Source organism: Oncorhynchus masou, chromosome 16 (genome assembly GCF_036934945.1).
Source record: "Oncorhynchus masou masou isolate Uvic2021 chromosome 16, UVic_Omas_1.1, whole genome shotgun sequence".
NCBI classification, from domain to species: Eukaryota; Metazoa; Chordata; class Actinopteri; order Salmoniformes; family Salmonidae; genus Oncorhynchus; species Oncorhynchus masou.
Window position 1 is genome coordinate 43,649,892 of NC_088227.1, and position 23,442 is coordinate 43,673,333.

General features: G+C 44.5%; 1 pseudogene; it reads left to right on the plus strand.

Moving 5' to 3' along the window:
- The window catches only part of LOC135557327 (basic proline-rich protein-like), a 133,886-nt pseudogene that overhangs the window by 102,203 nt on the left and 8,241 nt on the right, over positions 1–23,442 (plus strand).

The following is a 23,442-nucleotide window of genomic DNA, read 5'->3' on the forward strand; positions in this document are numbered from 1 at the left end:
GATATTCCCGTGATATTCCTGTGATATTCCCATGATATTCCTGTGATATTCCCGTGATATTCCCGTGATATTCCTGTGATATTCCCATGATATTCCCGTGATATTCCCGTGATATTCCCGTGATATTCCCGTGATATTCCCGTGATATTCCCATGATATTCCCGTGATATTCCCGTGATACTCCCGTGATATTCCCATGATATTCCCGTGACATTCCCATGATATTCCTGTGATATTCCCATGATATTCCTGTGATATTCCCGTGATACTCCTGTGATATTCCCGTGATATTCCTGTGATAGCTCCACTATATACTAACCATATTCCCGTGATACTCCTGTGATATTCCCGTGATATTCCTGTGATAGCTCCACTATATACTAACCATATTCTCGTGACATTCCCATGATATTCCCGTGACATTCCCATGATATTCCTGTGATATTCCCATGATATTCCTGTGATATTCCTGTGATATTCCTGTGATATTCCCATGATATTCCTGTGATATTCCCATGATATTCCTGTGATATTCCCATGATATTCCTGTGATATTCCTGTGATATTCCCATGATATTCCTGTGATATTCCCATGATATTCCCATGATATTCCTGTGATATTCCCATGATATTCCTGTGATATTCCCGTGATATTCCCATGATATTCCCGTGATATTCCTGTGATATTCCCATGATATTCCCGTGATATTCCCGTGATATTCCCATGATATTCCTGTGATATTCCCATGATATTCCTGTGATATTCCCATGATATTCCTGTGATATTCCCATGATATTCCTGTGATATTCCTGTGATATTCCCATGATATTCCTGTGATATTCCCATGATATTCCTGTGATATTCCTGTGATATTCCCATGATATTCCTGTGATATTCCCATGATATTCCCATGATATTCCTGTGATATTCCCATGATATTCCTGTGATATTCCTGTGATATTCCCATGATATTCCCATGATATTCCCATGATATTCCCATGATATTCCCATGATATTCCCATGATATTCCTGTGATATTCCCATGATATTCCTGTGATATTCCTGTGATATTCCTGTGATATTCCTGTGATATTCCTGTGATATTCCCATGATATTCCTGTGATATTCCCGTGATATTCCCATGATATTCCCATGATATTCCTGTGATATTCCTGTGATATTCCCATGATATTCCTGTGATATTCCTGTGATATTCCCATGATATTCCTGTGATATTCCCATGATATTCCTGTGATATTCCTGTGATATTCCCATGATATTCCCATGATATTCCTGTGATATTCCCATGATATTCCTGTGATATTCCTGTGATATTCCCATGATATTCCCATGATATTCCCGTGATATTCCCGTGATATTCCCATGATATTCCTGTGATATTCCTGTGATATTCCCGTGATATTCCCATGATATTCCTGTGATATTCCCGTGATATTCCTGTGATATTCCCATGATATTCCTGTGATATTCCCATGATATTCCTGTGATATTCCCGTGATATTCCCATGATATTCCTGTGATATTCCCGTGATATTCCTGTGATATTCCCATGATATTCCTGTGATATTCCCATGATATTCCCGTGATATTCCCGTGATATTCCCATGATATTCCTGTGATATTCCTGTGATATTCCCGTGATATTCCCATGATATTCCTGTGATATTCCCGTGATATTCCCGTGATATTCCCATGATATTCCTGTGATATTCCTGTGATATTCCCATGATATTCCTGTGATATTCCTGTGATATTCCCATGATATTCCCATGATATTCCTGTGATATTCCCATGATATTCCTGTGATATTCCCATGATATTCCTGTGATATTCCCGTGATATTCCTGTGATATTCCCGTGATATTCCTGTGATAGCTCCACTATATACTAACCATATTCTCGTGACATTCCCATGATATTCCCATGATATTCCCGTGATAGTTCCACTGTATACCCACCATACACCCAAGATATTCCTGTGATACTCCAAGCATATTCCCAAGCTATTCTTGTGATATTCCCGTGATATTCCTGCGACAGCTCGACTATATACCCACCATACTCCCAAGTTGAGTATGGTGTGATAGTGATAGTTCCACCATACTCCCATGATATTCCTGTGAGATTCCACCATTCACGTCCTTTCATATACCATGAAGGAAAGGAGAAGAGGAAATGAATAAGGATGAAACTGAAGAGTATGTTGATTCATCTAAATGTATGAGGTACTCAGTACTGTACACAACCGGTGCTAAAGAAACAAAGAAAAGTCCCACACTCTAATTATGCTCCCGAACATTTCATGGGTATAACAACCAAGGTTTCAGCACGCAGTGCCTTCTTCAGGGTGATGAAATGTTGGTTGCTATACCCATGAAATGTTTGGGAGCAAAATTAGAGTGTGGGACTTTCCTTATTTTTATAGTTGACTCTCAGACCCTATACAAAACATTTTGGGTGTCAGCCTGTGTCTTCTAATACACTACCGGTACTATAACATGCGAACTGGACCCCTGTGTTAATGTAAGAGGGACACTACTATAGTATAGGAACTAAAACACTGTATTACTGTATGAGGGACACTACTATAGTATAGGAACTGGACCACTGTATGAGGGACACTACTATAGTACAGGAACTAGACCACTGTATTACTGTATGAGGGACACTACTATAGTACAGGAACTGGACCCCTGTGTTAATGTAAGAGGGACACTACTATAGTACAGGAACTGGACCCCTGTGTTAATGTAAGAGGGACACTACTATAGTACAGGAACTGGACCCCTGTGTTAATGTAAGAGGGACACTACTATAGTACAGGACCTGGACCCCTGTGTTAATGTAAGAGGGACACTGCTATAGTACAGGAACTGGACCCCTGTGTTAATGTAAGAGGGACACTACTATAGTACAGGAACTGGACCCCTGTGTTAATGTAAGAGGGACACTACTATAGTACAGGACCTGGACCCCTGTGTTAATGTAAGAGGGACACTGCTATAGTACAGGAACTGGACCCCTGTGTTAATGTAAGAGGGACACTACTATAGTATAGGAACTGGACCCCTGTGTTAATGTAAGAGGGACACTACTATAGTATAGGAACTAGACCCCTGTATGAGGGACACTACTATAGTACAGGAACTAGACCACTGTATTACTGTATGAGGGACACTACTATAGTATAGGAACTAGACCACTATATTACTGAATGAGGGACACTACTATAGTATAGGAACTAGACCACTGTATTACTGTATGAGGGACACTACTATAGTATAGGAACTGGACCACTGTATTACTGTATGAGGGACACTACTATAGTATAGGAACTGGACCACTGTATGAGGGACACTACTATAGTACAGGAACTAGACCACTGTATGAGGGACACTACTATAGTATAGGAACTGGACCACTATAATACTGTATGAGGTACACTACTATAGTACAGGACCTAGACCACTGTATGAGGGACACTACTATAGTACAGGAACTAGACCACTGTATGAGGGACACTACTATAGTATAGGAACTAGACCACTGTAATACTGAATGAGGGACACTACTATAGTACAAGAACTGGACCCCTGATGAAGCCAATTCTACAGCTCATTGGCTGCCTGGCTGAGAAAGGCCACAGGCTTTCTGTTTGGAGATGAAAGCAGCTGGGACCTTTTCCTCAACTCATTTATCCCTAAATTCTGGCATGCTTACATCTCACACTCTCACTCTCACTCACTATTATCATGGATACATTATTTATTTATTCATAGTCTATACACCACATTACAAATTCATTACAATTTAAATTGTATGTAATTGAACAAAAGACTAATAAAATGTCTAGAAATTTCGCTCATATTATATTCATATCAGTATCCCGTTTCCCGTTTCCCACAGACAGAAGGTCTTTATATGTGTATTTTTTGTGTTGTAGTTATATTTCCGTGGGAGCGTGGACATCGACTCTAGGGGGTGAGGTATCTGGTAAATACTGTCTTTGCAGGATGTTGGATAATACTGGCTGTGCCAACATGTTGGTGGAAAATTGATCAATGGGAAAGGAAAGGAGGAATGGAGGGATGGAGAAATTGAGAAATGGAGGAATGGAGGGATGGAGAAATTGAGAAACGGAGGGATGGAGGGATGGAGAAATTGAGAAACGGAGGGATGGAGGGATGGAGAAATTGAGAAACGGAGGGATGGAAAAATTGAGAAACGGAGGAATGGAGGGATGGAGAAATTGAGAAACGGAGGAATGGAGGGATGGAGAAATTGAGAAACGGAGGGATGGAAAAATTGAGAAACGGAGGAATGGAGGGATGGAGAAATTGAGAAACGGAGGAATGGAGAAATTGAGAAACGGAGGGATGGAGAAATTGAGAAACGGAGGAATGGAGGGATGGAGAAATTGAGAAACGGAGGGATGGAGGGATGGAGAAATTGAGAAACGGAGGAATGGAGGGATGGAGAAATTGAGAAACGGAGGAATGGAGGGATGGAGAAATTGAGAAACGGAGGAATGGAGAAATTGAGAAACGGAGGGATGGAGAAATTGAGAAACGGAGGAATGGAGAAATTGAGAAACGGAGGAATGGAGGGATGGAGAAATTGAGAAACGGAGGGATGGAGAAATTGAGAAACGGAGGGATGGAGAAATTGAGAAACGGAGGAATGGAGGGATGGAGAAATTGAGAAACGGAGGGATGGAGGGATGGAGAAATTGAGAAACGGAGGGATGGAGAAATTGAGAAACGGAGGAATGGAGGGATGGAGAAATTGAGAAACGGAGGAATGGAGAAATTGAGAAACGGAGGGATGGAGAAATTGAGAAACGGAGGAATGGAGAAATTGAGAAACGGAGGAATGGAGAAATTGAGAAACGGAGGAATGGAGAAATTGAGAAACGGAGGAATGGAGGGATGGAGAAATGATGATGATGTTCCATCGCCTTCATAGACTATAGTGATGGAAATAATGAATGAATTCATGCTGTTCGGCACTTAGCTCATGGTGGACATATTCTAGCGACCCTGGATGAGTTTGTTACAAGCACTTTCAAAGGAGTTAAGTGTCTTGGGATTGTGGATAGTGTGCTGGGTTCAAATCCCAATTTGATGAACCCGAAATACATGTGTTCATTTATCAGAGGAACAGTTATTCATTCATCAGAAAAACATTCATAAATTCATCAGAACAACGTGAATTCTGTGCTTCCAACCTTTTTTGCAACAGTTTGGGGAAGGGCCCTTTCCTGTTTCAGCATGACAATGCCCCCTGTGCACAAAGCAAGGTCCATACAGAAATGGTTTGTTGAGATCGGTGTGGAAGAACTTGACTGGCCTGCTCAGAGCCCTGACCTCAACCCCATTGAAACATCTGAATTGATACGTCGACTGCGAGCCAGGCCTAATTGTCCAACATCAGTGCCCGACTTCACTAAAGCTCTTGTGGCTGAATGAAAAAAAAGGGCTAAGATTTTCTAGTGGAAAGCCTTCCCCAGAAGAATGGAGGCTGTTATAGCAGCAATGTTCCTACATCTAGTGGAAAGCCTTCCCCAGAAGAGTGGAGGCTGTTATAGCAGCAATGTTCCTACATCTAGTGGAAAGCCATCCTAGAAGAGTGGAGGCTGTTATAGCAGCAATGTTCCTACATCTAGTGGAAAGCCTTCCCCAGAAGAGTGGAGGCTGTTATAGCAGCAATGTTCCTACATCTAGTGGAAAGCCTTCCTAGAAGAGTGGAGGCTGTTATAGCAGCAATGTTCCAACATCTAGTGGAAAGCCTTCCCAGAAGAGTGGAGGCTGTTATAGCAGCAATGTTCCTACATCTAGTGGAAAGCCTTCCCAGAAGAGTGGAGGCTGTTATAGCAGCAATGTTCCTACATCTAGTGGAAAGCCTTCCCAGAAGAGAGGAGGCTGTTATAGCAGCAATGTTCCAACATCTAGTGGAAAGTCTTCCCAGAAGAGTGGAGGCTGTTATAGCAGCAATGTTCCAACATCTAGTGGAACGCCTTCCCAGAAGAGTGGAGGCTGTTATAGCAGCAATGTTCCTACATCTAGTGGAACGCCTTCCCAGAAGAGTGGAGGCTGTTATAGCAGCAATGTTCCAACATCTAGTGGAAAGCCTTCCCAGAAGAGTGGAGGCTGTTATAGCAGCAATGTTCCTACATCTAGTGGAAAGCCTTCCCAGAAGAGAGGAGGCTGTTATAGCAGCAAAGGAGGGACCAACCCCATATTAATGCCCATGATTTTGGAACGAGATGTTCAACAAGTAGGTGTCCACATACTTATTGTTAATGTTGTGAATATCATAGAGTATATCAGAGCCCCATGGAAGCCCTGTATTTCTGCTTTGTGGATACACAATACATACAATAGGTGTACTATATATTTTTTTGGATTCATTATTTTCAACAGCTATGATTAACATATTTTCAGATTTACACAACAACAAAGTTAATTGTGGTAACTTTCCAAATCCATGACCTAATTTTACAAACCAAACAAAAAAACAAAGTACTGCTTTCCCTTCTATTCCCACCACTACCCCCCCCCCCCCCTCAGGCCCATCCTTGGAAAGCCATTTCAACACAATGTCAAAAAATATTCCTCACAGACAGAGGCTTTACTAGAAGCTATAGATCAAACTGCACCAATAATCCCTGCTAGCATGTTTATCAGGCAGTCCGTCTGAATCAATGGTGTTTCAAAACAGCTTTACAACACAAAGCCCCAAGCATAGAGATCTCTGCTTACAGCCCTACTTAAAAGTTGGAGAGGAATTAACTATCATTGTCTTCCTCTCAGAAAAAAACTGAGGTGCTGTCTGTCTGTCTGTCTGTCTGTCTGTCTGTCTGTCTGTCTGTCTGTCTGTCTCTCTCTATCAAATCAAATGTATTTATAAAGCTCTTTTTACATCAGCTGATATCTCAAAGTGTTGTACAGAAACCCGGCTTAAAACCCCAAACAGCAAGCAATGCAGGTGGAGAAGAACGGTGGCTAGGGAAAAACTCCCTAGAAAGGCCAAAACCTAGGAAGAAACCTAAGAGAGGAACCAGGCTATGAGGGTTGGCCAGTCCTCTTCTGGCTGTGCCGGGTGGAGATTATAACAGAACATGGCCAAGATGTTCAAATGTTCATAGATGACCAGCAGGGTCAAATAATAAAAGTCCCAGTGGTTGTAGAGGGTGCAGCAAGTCAGCACCTCAGGAGTAAATGTCAGTTGGCTTTTCATAGCCGATCATTCAGAGTATCTTTACCATTCCTGCTGTCTCTAGAGAGTTGAAAACAGCAGGTCTGGGACAGGTAGCACGTCCGGTGAACAGGTCAGGGTTCCATAGCCGCAGGCAGATCAGTTGAAACTGGAGCAGCGGCACGGCCAGGTGGACTGGGGACAGCAAGGAGTCATCAGGCCAGGTAGTCCTGAGGCATGGTTCTAGGGCTCAAGTCCTCCGAGAAGAAGAAAGAAAGAAAGAAAGAAAGAGAGAATTAGAGAGAGCATACTTAAATTCACACAGGACACCGGATAAGACAGGAGAAGTACTCCAGATATAACAAACTGACCCTAGCCCCCGACACAAACTACTGCAGCATAAATATTGGAGGCTGAGACAGGAGGGGTCAGGAGACACTGTGGCCCATTCCGATGATACCCCCGGACAGGGCCAAACGGGAAGGATATAACCCCACCCACTTTGCCGAAGCACAGCCCCCACACCACTAGAGGAATATCTTCAACCACCAACTTACCATCCTGAGACAAGGCAGAGTGTAGCCCCTAAAGATCTCCGCCACGGCACAACCCAAGGGGGGGGCGCCAACCCAGCCATGAAGATCACACCAGTGACTCAACCCACTCAAGTGACACACCACTCCTAGGGACTGCATGAAAGAGAACCAGTAAGCCAGTGACTCAGCCACTATAATAGGGTTAGAGGCAGAGAATCCCAGTGGAAAGAGGGGAACCGGCCAGGCAGAGACAGCAAGGGCCGTTCGTTGCTCCAGAGCCTTTCCGTTCACCTTCACACTCCTGGGCCAAGCTACACTCAATCATATGACCCACTGAAGAGATGAGTCTTCAGTAAAAGACTTAAAGGTTGATACCCTGTCTGTCTGTCTGTCTGTCTGTCTGTCTGTCTGTCTGTCTGTCAGTTCTCTCACATTGTGCGGGGTGACTCCAGAAATGATTCATTACTCTGGGGGGTGACTCCAGAAATGATTCATCACTCTGCGGGGTGACTCCAGAAATGATTCATTACTCTGCGGGGTGACTCCAGAAATGATTCATTACTCTGGGGGGTGACTCCAGAAATGATTCATTACTCTGGGGGGTGACTCCAGAAATGATTCATCACTCTGCGGGGTGACTCCAGAAATGATTCATTACTCTGCGGGGTGACTCCAGAAATGATTCATTACTCTGCGGGGTGACTCCAGAAATGATTCATTACTCTGCGGGGTGACTCCAGAAATGATTCATTACTCTGCGGGGTGACTCCAGAAATGATTCATTACTCTGCGCTGGTGACTCCAGAAATGATTCATTACTAAACGGGGTGAAGGATAAACATAACCATGGACATCTATGGAGTTTGGCTAATTTTCTCAATCTAAAATATATCATATTATATAACACTGAGTGTTCAAAACATTATGAACACCTTGTCTCTCCATGACGTTGACTGACCAGGTGAGTCCAGCTGAAAGATATGATCCCTTGTTGACGTCACCTGTTCAATCCACTTCAATTAGTGTAGTCATTGGCTACTCCATTACCCGCAATAAGCATCTGGCGTGTAGAGAGACGTGTTGGCATCGAGTAAATGTCCATGCCCCCCCCCCAGTTAGGCGGGGTGATGAGCTCTACAGCAGACTGGCACAACTGACTCCCCCACAAACAGGACCAAGCCTGGCCTGCTCAGGAGTGACGGACTCCATCCAAGCTGCAGGGGTGCTCTCATCTTATTTATGAACATAGACAGGGCTCTAACTCCTCTGGCTTCACAATGAGATAGGCTGCATGCCAGGGTGCAGGCTGTTAGCCAGCCTGACAGCTTAGTGGAGTCTGCCAGTAGCACAGTCAGTGTTGTCAGCTCAGCTTTCCCAAAATTGAGACTGTGTCTGTGCCTCGATCTAGATCGGGCAAAACTAAACATGGCGGTGTTCGCCTTCGCAATCTCATTGGAATAAATACCTCCTCTATTCCTGTCATTATTGAATGAGATTTTGCTAATATTTCACATCTCAAAACAGGACAATTAATGCTAGATCCCTCACTTCCAAGGCAGTTATAGTCAATGAACTAATCACTAATCATAGTCTTGATGTGATTGGCCTGACTGAAACATGGCTAAAGCCTGATGAATTTACAGTGTTAAATGAGGCCTCTCCTCCTGGTTACACTAGTGACCATATCCCCGTGCATCCCGCAAAGGCGGAGGTGTTGCTAACATTTACGACAGCAAATGAAAGAAAAAAAAACAATTACTGCATTTTCACCTTTTGAGCTTCTAGTCATTAAATATATGCAGCCTACTCAATCACTTTTTATAGCTACTGTTTACAGGCCTCCTGGGTCCTATACAGCGCTCCTCACTGAGTTGCCTGAATTCCTATCGGACCTTGTAGTCATGGAAGTCAATATTCACATGGAAAAGTCCACAGACCCACTCCATAAGGCTTTTGGAGCCATCATCGACTAAGTGGGTTTTGTCCAACATGTCTCCGGACCTATGTACTGCCACAGTCATACCCTGGATCTAGATTTGTCCCGTGGAATAAATGTTGTGGATCTTAATGTTTTTTACTCATAATCGTACAACCATTTTATTACGTTTTCAATCACAACAAATAATCTGCTCAGCCCCCAACCAAGGATGGTTAAAATTAGCACTATGAATTATCTGCGTATTTCTCCAAAACTTGTCCTGAGTCTGCACAGAACTGCCAGGACCAATGGAGACACTCATTTTTTTAAATCCTGTATCTCTTGACACATTCACAAAAATAATCATGGACCCTATTTCAACTTAACTACTGAAAGAGCTACAACCTGTGATTGGTCCTCTTACACTGCATGACCAAAAGTATGTGGACACCTGTTGAACATCTCATTCCAATGTCATGGGCATTAATATTGAGTTTGTCCTCTCCCCTTTGCTACTATAACAGCCTCCACTCTTCTGGGAATGCTTTCCACTAGATTTTTGAAACATTGCTGCGGGGACCTGCTTCCGTTCAGCCACAAGAGGATTAGTAAGGAACGCAGTTGGCGTTCCAATTAATTCCAAAGGTGTTCGATGGGGTTGAGGTCAGGGCCCTGTGCAGGCCAGTCAAGTTCTTCCACATCAAGCTTGACAAACCATTTCTGTATGGACCTCGCTTTGTGCCACGAGGACATTTGTCGTGCTGAAATAGGAAAGGGCCTTCCCCAAACTGTTGTCACAAAGTTGGAAGCACAGAATCATCTGGAATGTCATTGTATGCTGTAGCGTTAAGATTTCCCTTCCCTGAAACTAAGGGGCCTAGCCCGAATCATGAAAAACATTATTCCTCCCCCACCAAATTTTACAGTTGTCACTATGCATTGTGTCAGGTAGAGTTCTCCTTGCATACGCCAAACCCAGATTAGTCCCTCGGGCTGCTAGACGGTGAAGCGTGATTCATCACTCCAGAGAACGTGTTTCCACTGCTCCAGAGTCCAATGGCGGCGTGTTTTACACCACTCCAGCCGACGCTTGGCATTGCTCACTAATTTGAAGGGGTGTCCAGATATTTTTGTGTATATATTGTAATAAACGGCTCCCTATCCTACCAAACTCACTAAAAGAGGCCGTGATAAAGCCTCTCCTGAAAAAGACAAACATCAAATCTCCCATCCCTCTCAAAAACTTGTGAAAAAGCTGTTGCGCAGGAACTCACTGCTGTCCTGCAGACAATTAATGTATACGAAACGCTCCAGTCTGGTTTTAGACCCAATCATAGCACTTCGACTGCACTCGTAAAGGTGGTAAATTATCTTTTAATGGCGTCAGAACAAGTGCTCTGCATCTGTCCTCGTGCTCCTAGACCTTAGTGCTGCTTTTGACACCATCGAATCACCACATTCTTTTGGACAGATTTTAAACTCTAATTGGACAAGTTCGTGTCCGGTTAAGATATTATGTGTCATAAAGATATCAGTTTGTCCTCCGACAAATCAATTGTACGTTCCGGTGTTCCTCAGGGTTCCGTTTTAGGACCACTATTGTTTTGACTATATATTCTAACTCTTGGTGTTGTCATTCGGAAACACAACTTTCACTGCTATACGGACAACACACAGCTGTACATTTCAATGAAACATGCTGAAGCCCCAAAATTGCCTACCCGGGAAGACTGTGTTTCAGACATAAGGAAGTTGATGGCGACAATTTGTTTACTTTAAACTCAGACACAACATATATGCTAGTTCTAGTTCCAAAGAAATAAAGAGATCTGCTGTTTGATTTGACAATTCATCTTGATGGTTGTACAGTTATCTCAAACAAACTTTGAAGGACCACTGCGTTACTCTGGACCCTGATCTTTCTTTTGACAAGCATATCATATAGGTAACTGGGAACAGCTCTACAGGTAACTGGGAACAGGTCTATAGGTAACTGGGAACAGGTCTATAGGTAACTGGGAACAGGTCTATAGGTAACTGGGAACAGGTCTATAGGTAACTGGGAACAGGTCTATAGGTAACTGGGAACAGGTCTATAGGTAACTGGGAACAGGTCTACAGGTAACTGGGAACAGGTCTATAGGTAACTGGGAACAGGTCTATAGGTAACTGGGAACAGGTCTATAGGTAACTGGGAACAGGTCTATAGGTAACTGGGAACAGGTCTACAGGTAACTGGGAACAGGTCTATAGGTAACTGGGAACAGGTCTATAGGTAACTGGGAACAGGTCTATAGGTAACTGGGAACAGGTCTATAGGTAACTGGGAACAGCTCTACAGGTAACTGGGAACAGGTCTATAGGTAACTGGGAACAGGTCTATAGGTAACTGGGAACAGGTCTATAGGTAACTGGGAACAGGTCTACAGGTAACTGGGAACAGCTCTATAGGTAACTAGGAACAGGTCTATAGGTAACTGGGAACAGGTCTACAGGTAACTGGGAACAGGTCTATAGGTAACTGGGAACAGGTCTATAGGTAACTGGGAACAGGTCTATAGGTAACTGGGAACAGGTCTACAGGTAACTGGGAACAGCTCTACAGGTAACTGGGAACAGCTCTACAGGTAACTGGGAACAGGTCTATAGGTAACTGGGAACAGGTCTATAGGTAACTGGGAACAGGTCTATAGGTAACTGGGAACAGGTCTATAGGTAACTGGGAACAGCTCTACAGGTAACTGGGAACAGGTCTACAGGTAACTGGGAACAGCTCTACAGGTAACTGGGAACAGGTCTATAGGTAACTGGGAACAGGTCTATAGGTAACTGGGAACAGGTCTATAGGTAACTGGGAACAGGTCTATAGGTAACTGGGAACAGCTCTACAGGTAACTGGGAACAGGTCTATAGGTAACTGGGAACAGCTCTACAGGTAACTGGGAACAGGTCTATAGGTAACTGGGAACAGGTCTATAGGTAACTGGGAACAGGTCTATAGGTAACTGGGAACAGGTCTATAGGTAACTGGGAACAGGTCTATAGGTAACTGGGAACAGGTCTATAGGTAACTGGGAACAGGTCTATAGGTAACTGGGAACAGGTCTATAGGTAACTGGGAACAGGTCTATAGGTAACTGGGAACAGGTCTACAGGTAACTGGGAACAGGTCTACAGGTAACTGGGAACAGGTCTATAGGTAACTGGGAACAGGTCTATAGGTAACTGGGATCAGGTCTACAGGTAACTGGGAACAGGTCTATAGGTAACTGGGAACAGCTCTACAGGTAACTGGGAACAGGTCTACAGGTAACTGGGAACAGGTCTACAGGTAACTGGGAACAGGTCTATAGGTAACTGGGAACAGGTCTATAGGTAACTGGGAACAGGTCTATAGGTAACTGGGAACAGGTCTACAGGTAACTGGGAACAGGTCTACAGGTAACTGGGAACAGGTCTATAGGTAACTGGGAACAGCTCTACAGGTAACTGGGAACAGCTCTACAGGTAACTGTGAACAGGTCTATAGGTAACTGGGAACAGCTCTACAGGTAACTGGGAACAGCTCTACAGGTAACTGGGAACAGGTCTATAGGTAACTGGGAACAGCTCTACAGGTAACTGGGAACAGGTCTATAGGTAACTGGGAACAGCTCTACAGGTAACTGGGAACAGCTCTACAGGTAACTGGGAACAGGTCTATAGGTAACTGGGAACAGGTCTATAGGTAACTGGGAACAGGTCTATAGGTAACTGGGAACAGGTCTACAGGTAACTGGGAACAGCTCTACAGGTAACTGGGAACAGCTCTACAGGTAACTGGGAACAGGTCTATAGGTAACTGGGAAAAGGTCTATAGGTAACTGGGAACAGGTCTATAGGTAACTGGGAACAGGTCTATAGGTAACTGGGAACAGGTCTACAGGTAACTGGGAACAGGTCTACAGGTAACTGGGAACAGGTCTACAGGTAACTGGGAACAGGTCTACAGGTAACTGGGAACAGCTCTATAGGTAACTGGGAACAGCTCTACAGGTAACTGGGAACAGCTCTACAGGTAACTGGGAACAGGTCTATAGGTAACTGGGAACAGCTCTATAGGTAACTGGGAACAGGTCTATAGGTAACTGGGAACAGGTCTACAGGTAACTGGGAACAGCTCTACAGGTAACTGGGAACAGCTCTACAGGTAACTGGGAACAGGTCTATAGGTAACTGGGAACAGGTCTACAGGTAACTGGGAACAGCTCTACAGGTAACTGGGAACAGGTCTACAGGTAACTGGGAACGGCTCTACAGGTAACTGGGAACAGGTCTATAGGTAACTGGGAACAGGTCTATAGGTAACTGGGAACAGGTCTATAGGTAACTGGGAACAGGTCTACAGGTAACTGGGAACAGGTCTATAGGTAACTGGGAACAGGTCTATAGGTAACTGGGAACAGGTCTATAGGTAACTGGGAACAGGTCTATAGGTAACTGGGAACAGGTCTATAGGTAACTGGGAACAGCTCTACAGGTAACTGGGAACAGGTCTATAGGTAACTGGGAACAGGTCTACAGGTAACTGGGAACAGGTCTATAGGTAACTGGGAACAGGTCTATAGGTAACTGGGAACAGCTCTACAGGTAACTGGGAACAGGTCTACAGGTAACTGGGAACAGGTCTATAGGTAACTGGGAACAGGTCTACAGGTAACTGGGAACAGGTCTATAGGTAACTGGGAACAGGTCTATAGGTAACTGGGAACAGGTCTATAGGTAACTGGGAACAGGTCTACAGGTAACTGGGAACAGGTCTATAGGTAACTGGGAACAGGTCTATAGGTAACTGGGAACAGCTCTACAGGTAACTGGGAACAGGTCTATAGGTAACTGGGAACGGGTCTATAGGTAACTGGGAACAGGTCTACAGGTAACTGGGAACAGGTCTATAGGTAACTGGGAACAGGTCTACAGGTAACTGGGAACAGGTCTATAGGTAACTGGGAACAGCTCTATAGGTAACTGGGAACAGCTCTACAGGTAACTGGGAACAGGTCTATAGGTAACTGGGAACAGGTCTACAGGTAACTGGGAACAGGTCTATAGGTAACTGGGAACAGGTCTACAGGTAACTGGGAACAGGTCTATAGGTAACTGGGAACAGCTCTATAGGTAACTGGGAACAGGTCTATAGGTAACTGGGAACAGGTCTACAGGTAACTGGGAACAGGTCTATAGGTAACTGGGAACAGCTCTATAGGTAACTGGGAACAGCTCTACAGGTAACTGGGAACAGGTCTATAGGTAACTGGGAACAGGTCTATAGGTAACTGGGAACAGCTCTACAGGTAACTGGGAACAGGTCTATAGGTAACTGGGAACAGCTCTATAGGTAACTGGGAACAGGTCTATAGGTAACTGGGAACAGCTCTATAGGTAACTGGGAACAGCTCTATAGGTAACTGGGAACAGCTCTATAGGTAACTGGGAACAGGTCTACAGGTAACTGGGAACAGGTCTATAGGTAACTGGGAACAGGTCTATAGGTAACTGGGAACAGGTCTATAGGTAACTGGGAACAGGTCTATAGGTAACTGGGAACAGGTCTATAGGTAACTGGGAACAGGTATATAGGTAACTGGGAACAGGTCTACAGGTAACTGGGAACAGGTCTATAGGTAACTGGGAACAGGTCTATAGGTAACTGGGAACAGCTCTACAGGTAACTGGGAACAGGTCTATAGGTAACTGGGAACAGGTCTATAGGTAACTGGGAACAGGTCTATAGGTAACTGGGAACAGGTCTATAGGTAACTGGGAACAGCTCTACAGGTAACTGGGAACAACTCTACAGGTAACTGGGAACAGGTCTATAGGTAACTGGGAACAGGTCTATAGGTAACTGGGAACAGGTCTATAGGTAACTGGGAACAGGTCTACAGGTAACTGGGAACAGGTCTATAGGTAACTGGGAACAGGTCTATAGGTAACTGGGAACAGGTCTATAGGTAACTGGGAACAGGTCTATAGGTAACTGGGAACAGCTCTACAGGTAACTGGGAACAGGTCTACAGGTAACTGGGAACAGGTCTATAGGTAACTGGGAACAGCTCTACAGGTAACTGGGAACAGGTCTACAGGTAACTGGGAACAGGTCTATAGGTAACTGGGAACAGGTCTACAGGTAACTGGGAACAGGTCTATAGGTAACTGGGAACAGCTCTACAGGTAACTGGGAACAGGTCTATAGGTAACTGGGAACAGGTCTATAGGTAACTGGGAACAGGTCTATAGGTAACTGGGAACAGGTCTACAGGTAACTGGGAACAGCTCTACAGGTAACTGGGAACAGGTCTATAGGTAACTGGGAACGGCTCTATAGGTAACTGGGAACAGCTCTACAGGTAACTGGGAACAGCTCTACAGGTAACTGGGAACAGGTCTACAGGTAACTGGGAACAGGTCTACAGGTAACTGGGAACAGGTCTATAGGTAACTGGGAACAGCTCTACAGGTAACTGGGAACAGCTCTACAGGTAACTGGGAACAGCTCTACAGGTAACTGGGAACAGCTCTACAGGTAACTGGGAACAGGTCTATAGGTAACTGGGAACAGCTCTACAGGTAACTGGGAACAGCTCTACAGGTAACTGGGAACAGCTCTACAGGTAACTGGGAACAGGTCTATAGGTAACTGGGAACAGGTCTACAGGTAACTGGGAACAGCTCTACAGGTAACTGGGAACAGGTCTATAGGTAACTGGGAACAGGTCTACAGGTAACTGGGAACAGGTCTATAGGTAACTGGGAACAGGTCTATAGGTAACTGGGAACAGCTCTACAGGTAACTGGGAACAGGTCTATAGGTAACTGGGAACAGGTCTATAGGTAACTGGGAACAGCTCTACAGGTAACTGGGAACAGGTCTATAGGTAACTGGGAACAGGTCTATAGGTAACTGGGAACAGCTCTACAGGTAACTGGGAACAGGTCTATAGGTAACTGGGAACAGCTCTACAGGTAACTGGGAACAGGTCTATAGGTAACTGGGAACAGCTCTACAGGTAACTGGGAACAGGTCTATAGGTAACTGGGAACAGGTCTATAGGTAACTGGGAACAGGTCTATAGGTAACTGGGAACAGGTCTATAGGTAACTGGGAACAGGTCTACAGGTAACTGGGAACAGGTCTACAGGTAACTGGGAACAGGTCTATAGGTAACTGGGAACAGCTCTACAGGTAACTGGGAACAGGTCTATAGGTAACTGGGAACAGGTCTATAGGTAACTGGGAACAGGTCTACAGGTAACTGGGAACAGGTCTATAGGTAACTGGGAACAGGTCTATAGGTAACTGGGAACAGGTCTACAGGTAACTGGGAACAGGTCTACAGGTAACTGGGAACAGGTCTATAGGTAACTGGGAACAGGTCTATAGGTAACTGGGAACAGGTCTATAGGTAACTGGGAACAGGTCTATAGGTAACTGGGAACAGGTCTACAGGTAACTGGGAACGGGTCTACAGGTAACTGGGAACAGCTCTACAGGTAACTGGGAACAGCTCTACAGGTAACTGGGAACAGGTCTATAGGTAACTGGGAACAGGTCTATAGGTAACTGGGAACAGGTCTATAGGTAACTGGGAACAGGTCTACAGGTAACTGGGAACAGGTCTATAGGTAACTGGGAACAGGTCTATAGGTAACTGGGAACAGGTCTATAGGTAACTGGGAACAGGTCTATAGGTAACTGGGAACAGGTCTATAGGTAACTGGGAACAGGTCTATAGGTAACTGGGAACAGGTCTACAGGTAACTGGGAACAGGTCTATAGGTAACTGGGAACAGGTCTATAGGTAACTGGGAACAGGTCTATAGGTAACTGGGAACAGGTCTATAGGTAACTGGGAACAGCTCTACAGGTAACTGGGAACAGGTCTACAGGTAACTGGGAACAGGTCTATAGGTAACTGGGAACAGGTCTACAGGTAACTGGGAACGGGTCTACAGGTAACTGGGAACAGGTCTACAGGTAACTGGGAACAGGTCTACAGGTAACTGGGAACAGCTCTACAGGTAACTGGGAACAGGTCTATAGGTAACTGGGAACAGCTCTACAGGTAACTGGGAACAGGTCTATAGGTAACTGGGAACAGGTCTATAGGTAACTGGGAACAGGTCTATAGGTAACTGGGAACAGGTCTACAGGTAACTGGGAACAGGTCTACAGGTAACTGGGAACAGCTCTACAGGTAACTGGGAACAGGTCTATAGGTAACTGGGAACAGGTCTACAGGTAACTGGGAACAGGTCTACAGGTAACTGGGAACAGCTCTACAGGTAACTGGGAACAGGTCTATAGGTAACTGGGAACAGGTCTATAGGTAACTGGGAACAGGTCTACAGGTAACTGGGAACAGGTCTATAGGTAACTGGGAACAGGTCTACAGGTAACTGGGAACAGGTCTATAGGTAACTGGGAACAGGTCTATAGGTAACTGGGAACAGCTCTACAGGTAACTGGGAACAGGTCTATAGGTAACTGGGAACAGGTCTACAGGTAACTGGGAACAGGTCTATAGGTAACTGGGAACAGCTCTACAGGTAACTGGGAACAACTCTACAGGTAACTGGGAACAGGTCTATAGGTAACTGGGAACAGGTCTACAGGTAACTGGGAACAGGTCTATAGGTAACTGGGAACAGGTCTATAGGTAACTGGGAACAGGTCTACAGGTAACTGGGAACAGGTCTACAGGTAACTGGGAACAGGTCTATAGGTAACTGGGAACAGGTCTACAGGTAACTGGGAACAGGTCTATAGGTAACTGGGAACAGGTCTATAGGTAACTGGGAACAGCTCTACAGGTAACTGGGAACAGCTCTACAGGTAACTGGGAACAGGTCTACAGGTAACTGGGAACAGCTCTACAGGTAACTGGGAACAGGTCTATAGGTAACTGGGAACAGGTCTATAGGTAACTGGGAACAGGTCTATAGGTAACTGGGAACAGGTCTATAGGTAACTGGGAACAGGTCTATAGGTAACTGGGAACAGGTCTATAGGTAACTGGGAACAGGTCTATAGGTAACTGGGAACAGCTCTACAGGTAACTGGGAACAGCTCTATAGGTAACTGGGAACAGGTCTACAGGTAACTGGGAACAGCTCTACAGGTAACTGGGAACAGGTCTATAGGTAACTGGGAACAGGTCTATAGGTAACTGGGAACAGGTCTATAGGTAACTGGGAACAGGTCTATAGGTAACTGGGAACAGCTCTACAGGTAACTGGGAACAGGTCTACAGGTAACTGGGAACAGGTCTATAGGTAACTGGGAACAGGTCTATAGGTAACTGGGAACAGGTCTATAGGTAACTGGGAACAGGTCTACAGGTAACTGGGAACAGCTCTACAGGTAACTGGGAACAGGTCTATAGGTAACTGGGAACAGGTCTACAGGTAACTGGGAACAGCTCTACAGGTAACTGGGAACAGGTCTATAGGTAACTGGGAACAGCTCTACAGGTAACTGGGAACAGGTCTATAGGTAACTGGGAACAGGTCTATAGGTAACTGGGAACAGGTCTATAGGTAACTGGGAACAGCTCTACAGGTAACTGGGAACAGGTCTACAGGTAACTGGGAACAGGTCTATAGGTAACTGGGAACAGGTCTACAGGTAACTGGGAACAGGTCTACAGGTAACTGGGAACAGGTCTACAGGTAACTGGGAACAGCTCTACAGGTAACTGGGAACAGCTCTACAGGTAACTGGGAACAGCTCTACAGGTAACTGGGAACAGGTCTACAGGTAACTGGGAACAGGTCTATAGGTAACTGGGAACGGGTCTACAGGTAACTGGGAACAGCTCTACAGTTAACTGGGAACAGCTCTACAGGTAACTGGGAACAGCTCTATAGGTAACTGGGAACAGGTCTATAGGTAACTGGGAACAGCTCTATAGGTAACTGGGAACAGGTCTACAGGTAACTGGGAACAGCTCTACAGGTAACTGGGAACAGCTCTACAGGTAACTGGGAACAGGTCTATAGGTAACTGGGAACAGGTCTATAGGTAACTGGGAACAGGTCTATAGGTAACTGGGAACAGGTCTATAGGTAACTGGGAACAGGTCTATAGGTAACTGGGAACAGGTCTATAGGTAACTGGGAACAGGTCTACAGGTAACTGGGAACAGGTCTATAGGTAACTGGGAACAGGTCTATAGGTAACTGGGAACAGGTCTACAGGTAACTGGGAACAGGTCTATAGGTAACTGGGAACAGCTCTACAGGTAACTGGGAACAGCTCTACAGGTAACTGGGAACAGGTCTATAGGTAACTGGGAACAGCTCTATAGGTAACTGGGAACAGCTCTACAGGTAACTGGGAACAGCTCTACAGGTAACTGGGAACAGGTCTACAGGTAACTGGGAACAGCTCTACAGGTAACTGGGAACAGCTCTACAGGTAACTGGGAACAGGTCTACAGGTAACTGGGAACAGGTCTACAGGTAACTGGGAACAGCTCTACAGGTAACTGGGAACGGCTCTATAGGTAACTGGGATCGGGCCTATAGGTAACTCTGTCTTGACCCTTTATTTTTGTGTTATATTGTTTATTATTTTCATTCTTCAAACTACTTACTTTGGCTTTACATGTATGTAAAAACACATATTACAGTAGGTAACACTTTAAGTTAAAGTGGCAATCTGCGATTGGTCCATCCATTTTCAGACTTTTTAATAACCATTGATTCTTGAAGAATATAATTTCTAAATGGCTCATGAGTTCAACTGTCGTACCCCATCAGAACCCACAACAATCTATACGTTTATTTTTACTCCAATGTTTGTAAACAAAGTAAAGATATATAGCTTCAATCCAGAGTTAAAACTCTAATTTAGATCAAATCAAATGTATTTATATAGCCCTTCGTACATCAGCTGATATCTCAAAGTGCTGTACAGAAAATGTCCTTGCAAACATATCTACGTCTATGAACTTGAGAATGGTTACATTTCTCCTGTCCCTCCCTCACCTTTTTACCAAAACAGTGGTGGGGTGATAACTTTTGTTATAGTCGAAACTGCAGATTTACCCTTTTGAAGTGTTCCCTTTAGAGGTTTTTTAAAGACATTATAAGGCGTCACGCTCCTGAAAAATAATAATAATATAATAATATATCCCATTTAGCAGACGCTTTTGTCCAAAGCGACTTACAAGTCGGCTGGGGCCACTACTTTTGCATATGGGTGGCCCCAGCGGGAATCGAACCCACGACGCTTGGCGTTGCAAGCGCCATGCTCTACCGACTGAGCCACACAGGACCCCAAAAAAGGGGTATGCCTGGTGTTAATGAAGAGAAACGGGCCTATTCCTGGCACCTGGCGCTGCTTGGACATGACAGTCAGTCTCATGATACTCTCCAGCTGTTCTCTTTCCAAGACACCTTGAAGGAACATGAGGGGGAGTGAGCGAGTAAGTGAGTAGAGAGGACATGGCCAGACATGAATTAGGAATAGATGTGTATGTGAGCAGTAGAGGTAAATTATACCGGGAAGCCAAGCCCCCCCCCCCCCCCCCCCCCCCCCCCCCCCCCCCCCACAGTGATATAGAGGCCTAAAGGCTGAGACAATAAGAAGACACAGTGATGTAGAGGCCTAAAGGCTCAGACAATAAGAAGACACAGTGATATAGAGGCCTAAAGGCTCAGACAATAAGAAGACACAGTGATATATACTGTAGGCCTAAAGGCAGAGACAATAAGAAGACACAGTGATATATACTGTAGACCTAAAGGCAGAGACAATAAGAAGACACAGTGATATATACTGTAGACCTAAAGGCAGAGACAATAAGAAGACACAGTGATATAGAGGCCCTGAGACAAAAGAAGACACAGTGAGACAAAGGCTGAGACAAAGAAGACACAGTGATATATACTGTAGGCCTAAAGGCTGAGACAATAAGAAGACACAGTGATATAGAGGCCAGTGATAAAGGCTGAGACAATAAGAAGACACAGTGATATAGAGGCCTAAAGGCTGAGACAATAAGAAGACACAGTGATATATACTGTAGACCTAAAGGCAGAGAGAAACACAGTGAAGACACTGAGACAATAAGAAGACACAGTGATATATACTGTAGACCTAAAGGCAGAGACAATAAGAAGACACAGTGATATAGAGGCCTAAAGGCTGAGACAATAAGAAGACAGTGATATGATGAGACAATAAGAAGACACAGTGATATAGAGGCCTAAAGGCAGAGACAATAAGACACAGTGATATATACTGTAGACCTAAAGGCAGAGACAATAAGAAGACACAGTGATATAGAGGCCTAAAGGCTGAGACAATAAGAAGACACAGTGATATAGAGGCCTAAAGGCTGAGACAATAAGAAGACACAGTGATATAGAGGCCTAAAGGCAGAGACAATAAGACACAGTGATATATACTGTAGACCTAAAGGCAGAGACAATAAGAAGACACAGTGATATAGAGGCCTAAAGGCTGAGACAATAAGAAGACACAGTGATATATACTGTAGACCTAAAGGCAGAGACAATAAGAAGACACAGTGATATAGAGGCCTAAAGGCTCAGACAATAAGAAGACACAGTGATATATACTGTAGACCTAAAGGCAGAGACAATAAGAAGACACAGTGATATAGAGGCCTAAAGGCAGAGACAATAAGAAGACACAGTGATATATACTGTAGACCTAAAGGCTGAGACAATAAGAAGACACAGTGATATAGAGGCCTAAAGGCAGAGACAATAAGAAGACACAGTGATATAGAGGCCTAAAGGCAGAGACAATAAGAAGACACAGTGATATATACTGTAGGCCTTAAGGCAGAGACAATAAGAAGACACAGTGATATAGAGGCCTAAAGGCTGAGACAATAAGAAGACACAGTGATATAGAGGCCTAAAGGCAGAGACAATAAGAAGACACAGTGATATAGAGGCCTAAAGGCAGAGACAATAAGAAGACACAGTGATATATACTGTAGACCTAAAGGCAGAGACAATAAGAAGACACAGTGATATAGAGGCCTAAAGGCAGAGACAATAAGAAGACACAGTGATATAGAGGCCTAAAGGCTGAGACAATAAGAAGACACAGTGATATATACTGTAGGCCTAAAGGCAGAGACAATAAGAAGACACAGTGATATAGAGGCCTAAAGGCTGAGACAATAAGAAGACACAGTGATATATACTGTAGGCCTAAAGGCAGAGACAATAAGAAGACACAGTGATATATACTGTAGGCCTAAAGGCAGAGACAATAAGAAGACACAGTGATATAGAGGCCTAAAGGCAGAGACAATAAGAAGACACAGTGATATAGAGGCCTAAAGGCAGAGACAATAAGAAGACACAGTGATACATACTGTAGGCCTAAAGGCAGAGACAATAAGAAGACACAGTGATATAGAGGCCTAAAGGCTGAGACAATAAGCAGACACAGTGATATAGAGGCCTAAAGGCAGAGACAATAAGAAGACACAGTGATATAGAGGCCTAAAGGCAGAGACAATTAGAAGACACAGTGATATAGAGGCCTAAAGGCAGAGACAATAAGAAGACACAGTGATATAGAGGCCTAAAGGCAGAGACAATAAGAAGACACAGTGATATATACTGTAGGCCTAAAGGCAGAGACAATAAGAAGACACCGTGATATAGACTGTAGGCCTAAAGGCAGAGACAATAAGAAGACACAGTGATATATACTGTAGGCCTAAAGGCAGAGACAA